Source organism: Pollicipes pollicipes, unplaced genomic scaffold (genome assembly GCF_011947565.3).
Source record: "Pollicipes pollicipes isolate AB1234 unplaced genomic scaffold, Ppol_2.1 Scaffold_4295;HRSCAF=5057_pilon_pilon_pilon, whole genome shotgun sequence".
In the NCBI taxonomy this organism is placed as follows: Eukaryota; Metazoa; Arthropoda; class Thecostraca; order Pollicipedomorpha; family Pollicipedidae; genus Pollicipes; species Pollicipes pollicipes.
This window is the reverse complement of record NW_023596461.1, coordinates 16615697-16621688: the sequence shown is the minus strand read 5'-3', so window position 1 is coordinate 16621688 and position 5992 is coordinate 16615697. Positions and strand designations below refer to the sequence as shown.

Here is a 5992-nt window from a genome sequence, read left to right as displayed (position 1 = left end):
TGGTGTAAAAGCGCGAATGCTTGAAACAGGACGTCGAGCTATCCTTAAATAAAGGAAATGATCCATACTTGAAGAAATTGGGGCAAGCATCAGGTATGATGAAATAAGCTCACTCATAACTATTGGTGTACTTTTAAATGGAAAAGCTGCTTTAGAAAACACGATTTTCCTGTTGGGTAAATACGCTCCTCAACGTGTCATTGCTTGATGACGTCATCACACCTCGCACAACATTAGTTGAGACCCAAATGGCAGCTATTACATCTCGCAATCGTACTTTAGATCTTCAGATATGAAGGATTCGATAATTTTACTTTTTTGGTCTTGATCACGGCATGGCCGAAGGAATGATGGGATTTTACTGGCATTATCATGTCGTCATGGACCTTGAAATAGTCTTCCCACCTATTCTGCATTCTTCAAGGGCGTGTAGCTCTGCAACCAAGATGGCTTTGGTCTTGAGAAGAGTGGGGTTGTGAACTGCATCAAAATGGCTATTTTCACTCAAAACTTCATAAAATGTACATTTCCTTTGAGAAGAACAGGCTGAGCGTCAAATAGTATGCTTAAGAATACGGCACAGTAACCGACTGAGCTAGTAGACCAATCTTTGTATTTCCAAAAACAGACAGGGGAAAGAGATTTTATCTTTGAGGTCTTCCCGCGTGTTATACATCTGACGTACACGATTATTCACGTCCAATATCACGCCATTCACTATCACATTTTTCAACAGCAGAACTGCTGATCCCTGGTAACACTCTGATCCCTGATTTAACTGCCACTCTCTTCACGTCCTTGCGTTTGTCACAGGTTTAAACGTTAGCCACGGCACTCGGAGTTCCTTCGCCTTCGACAGCACTAGGAGATTGGGACGACCCTCTCGGCGATTTTACACTCGACGTGCCGGCTTTGTCGCGGTGAAGGCATGCTTCGTAGAAACGGTTTGCGTTTAACGACTTCGTGGCTGGACTTGCCTAACCGGTCCTTGCATCAGTTTATGTACGTGAACATTTGCGCATTACTAATTTTGTTCCGTGGAGGACCTGGGGAGCGTCCATAATTTACGGCACTTTTTTGTAATTTACAACAATTTCCCTCCTTTTAGTTACGCACTGGCTACGCCGGGTTAAAAAACTCTCACATTGGTTAACCTGTGTTAAGCGTAATATCCCAAACAGGTAGCATCCGTTTGGCCCCGAATAGAGTGGGAGATACGACAAAAAAAAAACAGGCATGCTGCTTGGCATGAAAGGAAGTTAGCGGCATCTGGTTTTCAGGGTTAAAACATGAAACAACTTAACCATTATTGGATGTACATATGGCGGTATCATCACGATGTCAAACCCTGTACTCTCTTTTGTTAAATTTTTGTTACGCTTCATCCCTCTATGCGTTGCGTAATCCCACCCCAAGAAACTATTGCTTTATAACTTCTACTGCGTATAAGATTACGCACCAGAAACAATGTTGCGTGTAACTCGTGCCGTGAAAGTTACGTATTTCTGTCATCAGTCCTATTTGTGTAAGATGCATTGTCCGTGTATCCCGTCACAAGCGAGAAGCCTGTTGCTAGCCTCATGAGGATAATGAAAGCTTCAGAACCAAGGTGAAGTACGTTTCTGACGGCTACATACGAAGCTGACGTCAAACACAGCTAAATGTTGAGGATCACGCAGGCTAACAATCCGACACTAACGTATTAGAGATGATCTGTTGACGTCTGCAGCCAACCAAACCAGATCCAACTGATCCTGCCGTTATTGATTTCTGACCCCTGCAGGCTAAAGGCGCCGCATCCAGTTCTAGACACATTACTAACTGCAAAATATCACATATCTCACGAGCGAAGAAATGAGCACATGCGTTTTCATAAATACGCGCCAGATTGTCCTCTAATAGTTTTATGTGACACCCAACCACCTATGACCGCGTTAGTGATTGTAAAAGGTGGCCGATACACGGTGTCCTCCATCGTTTTGTGACGCCTTTGCGGGCTGTCCATCACGGCTATGACTCACCATTCAGCTTCCAACGACCCATCACTGAGGAACCCGACATTTGCTGCTAAACATTGAACAGGAGAGGATTGTCACTATGCTCTCTAAATCTGTCGTCCTTTGTCTGGTTTTGGGCGCGCTGAGCAGCTCTGGGAAATCTACAGGTAAGCGGCTCTGTCTACATTTAAATTTAGGAGGTCGCTGCTCGCGCCCCAGGTGGAAGGCTTGCGTACTTTATCACCATTCGAGCATTTCACGGGTTTTCCATAACAAATCATATTCAATTCTGCTAAATGTTGCAGCATAGCTTCCTGATGCACATGGCTAATGCCTTCTGAACTGTTCTATTTCATCATAGAATATGCTTGGTGCGGTGATCTCTTCAGCATGCACCCGTGAGAGAACAGAATATGATGATAGGCCGGTACTTCCACAGTGTTTTAGACCATAGTAGCAACACACTATTCGCTGAAGACTTTTGCGCAACGTTTGAAATCTGTTTGCGACTTTCATCTTTTGTGATTGCTTTTACAAACTATGTTTTAAGCTAATAGCTCTCATCTCGTTTGAGAAACATAAGATCACCTCATTCACCTTCAATGCTTTCAGCAAAGTGAAAGAATTCGGGCCTGGAAGCACAAAAAAGACCAGCGTGTGGCGTAACACACGATGGGCCGAGATATTCACTGAAGTCAGTTCTAGGTATCTTATGTCATTGCTAAAACCAGGCTGTAAAGCCAGGGTTAGACCACTGCTCCGTATTACCTCAAAATGCGTCATCTCAGGCTAGTTGCATGGGATGAACGCCTTGTGACAGACGTGAAGCGAATAAAAATATTAAACCTCAACTTGCTTGCATTTGGATAATAGGCTTTATATCCTGAATGCCTTGCTATAACCCAATAAAAACACATCTGTCACTTGCGGCAAATGTGTCTTCCCGGATGCATGAGCTTTGACCGACTTGTGGCGATCAAATGCATAAACTGCTGCATCATTTTTCAGGGTTGTGGCTCACATGGTACAAAATGGATGCTCACTGCCCGGGTCATGCACCCTACTGAGGAGATAAACTTTCTTTTCTTATTTCAGCCACGCAAGCCTGTGAGCTGCGAGGACAAATACAAATGCAAAACTCTACCAGAAAGAAAAATTATGCTTATAAAATGAAACGCATCGGGTGTGGTTAGCGCCAAACGCTTCTTTCCACATCTTTTTTACTTCGATCGATCGAGTTACGACGGTATAGTGCATGCAAGTACACTGTGGAATCATTGCTTTCAGGCTGGCCCAAGTTGTGCAAAACGGATGCTGACTGCTCGCATTACTTTCCCTACTGCGGAGAGGGCAAATGCCGCCGTAAGTAACCTACGTATATTGAACTTCTCGTTTTTGGCCCTTCGTTCTACGAGACGTGCATAGTTTGGCAAAAACATTGCATGCACGGCATTCACCAGATGCCTTCTCCTCTAACGGTTAACAATGCAGTGGGCCGAAGGAAAAACACACACACACCGCGTGTTCGTCTGATGGCATCATGGACTGACCACATGTGACCACGTCATGATATTATCACTCTGTGGATTAACATGTTTGGTGCTGTTTCAGCGGTTACAACATTCTGCATTTCTGGCGAACGCGGCGTTGCCGGATGTAACAGATGTAACTGTGTACGTCACGGCTGGGCTTGTACCTACATTAACTGCCCGTCATGTAAGTGAATGCATGACAATTGTTATGGCCTAAGTTACATGCAGCTAGATAGCGTTTACAAGTGAATGGGCCAAAGTGAGAGTTTTGTGTCGTGCTATGTTATGGCACTCTTTTAAAGTTTGATTACATACACTTTTACCGGTACATTTTGGGTGTTGTACCGCTCGCACAAATAGCGTAAGACCCCGATACTTATGCAGTTTAACACGCGCTCGGGTGGAGGAGTCCAAGGTTTTTTTCGGAAGTTTTTTCCAGAATCGTTTACGAACGCCGTGGCGTAGCCGCGCCGAATTTTGCACAGATGTAGATAATTGAATCACGGCTCGTTTGGTTTCACAAATTTAGTTGCATCTTGCAAGGTCACCGACCTATGGTAGGTCAAATCAGACCAGGGTTTCAGCGAAGTCAATTTCTAGGAAATCGCTCAATGTGATGAAACAGCGGAGTGTTAGACGAAGCCGTACACCTCTGATATGCTGCCTTAAGCAAAAAATATTGAATGAGCAAATCGCCTTGGCCTAAGGTCAAGTATGAAGGTCAGACCAAGGTCAAAACCAACCAGTTCTCTACTCTAAGGCCTGCTGTATTAGATAGCTTCTGGTGCATACTTCGAATTTACTGATAGCAGGAACCACATTCTACATACTCCATGGACTTCTTAGAGGTCGGAATAGGTCCTTCACCTAAAATGACCCATGACAACATCTTGTTTTTTGAAACATACTGCCTAGCGAAATCTTTGGCACTTCTTGAAAAGCAAAACTCAGAGCAGTCTTGTATGATGTTGGTCACTACGACCTTGAAGAGATCAAGCAAGGTCCCTGACCTTACATGAGCACGTGACCTTTTGCTTTGGAACAATTATCTAGGTTCTGGTGGCACTTTTGAGAAGATCGTGGAATATCACCTTGTTTGACCTTATCTGACCCAAAGGTCATGACCTAGAACCTCAAAAACTTACCTAATTGAATTCACGTACAAATCAACACACGTTGTAAATTTGGTGTCTCTAGTTGTCTTAGTTGCCGAAATCTCGGCGGGGGTCAAATTGACCGCCCAAACGAGCGAAGGGTTTCCAACCGGCCACCCGGGCGCGTATTAACAATGTCTCGAGTCTACCACACACTCGTGAGAGCTTGATAAAAGAAAGAAATAAAGTGCCAATTAGCTCCGCATCAAGCGCATATATTTGCGTGATTTTACGACCTTTCTACTCACTGGGTACCATATTTCTTCTTGTGTTTCGGGTCATGTACAGATGCGTTGTCTTAATGCAATGCTTGCGCTCCTGGCTATAGGATCGCAGTGCCAATGCTTCAGATGGACTGTGGCAGGTTTAATAGCACACGGAATTTTTGACTCAGTTTAGACCAAACAGACCGAGCAATCAAGCGTGCCTTTAGCGGACTCCCGCCGTAATACACGGCGCGACGTCAGCATGGCAGCAGTGGTGCTGTTGTCACCATGCTCACTATACCATGCCTGTGTCTGCAGATAAGCATAAAGGAGCGGTACCGTGTCGGCTGGCAAGGGACCTGTCACTGTGCCGTTAAATATCTTCGGCACTGCTTCGGCAACTTCAGCTGGAATTGCAAGAGCACGGCCACCACTTTCAGAGGCAGCTTTGGAGCTGGTAATGGGAGTTTCTGAACGTGTGAAAAATCCGTGCACAAAAAAATACAATATGCTTTGGGGGATCGCACGCACGAAGAACTGTGAGTCAAGACAAAGAGTACAGACACCTCTGATGCGCTCTGAAACATGATATGATGATCCAAAATGATGTATTAATCGCAACATCTGTCTGTGATGACCCTGAAAACGCCTCTTTTAACACCACAAATGCAGTTTTTGACACCGCTCTCAGGAGTTCTGTATTTCTTTTCACACATAATGCCACCAGACCGAAACCGAACCAGAACTTTACGCCCTGACCAGACCTCTGCGACAGAACGCAAACTTTCCTGTATTTCTTATTGTTATTTTGTGTGGAAAATAAACCATCAGGCGGTCACGATGCATCTCTCATTTTCATGATGACAAGATGGCGTCATCGTCATCGTCATCGTCATCGTCACCATCATCGTCATCGTCAGCGTCATCGTCGTCTTCACCACCATGATTATCACGACCACTACCATTGGCATCACAACCACCACCATCGTCATCATCACCGCCATCGCAATCATAACCAAGCATCAGCACCCATAGGCCTCTACCATTCGCTGTTACCAACAGTGTGACTACTCCGCCACCACTGCCACCACCATGATGATAAA

At 44.9% G+C, this 5992-nt stretch overlaps 1 long non-coding RNA gene across 1 annotated transcript; it reads left to right on the top strand.

Annotated features, from left to right (window-relative positions):
• Positions 1–2040: 2040 nt before the first annotated feature.
• LOC119097129 (uncharacterized) lies at positions 2041–5493 on the top strand. Its single transcript, XR_005094134.1, has 4 exons — positions 2041–2164; positions 3285–3359; positions 3609–3713; positions 5208–5493. It is a non-coding gene; the product is annotated as an uncharacterized LOC119097129 (long non-coding RNA).
• Positions 5494–5992: the final 499 nt, after the last annotated feature.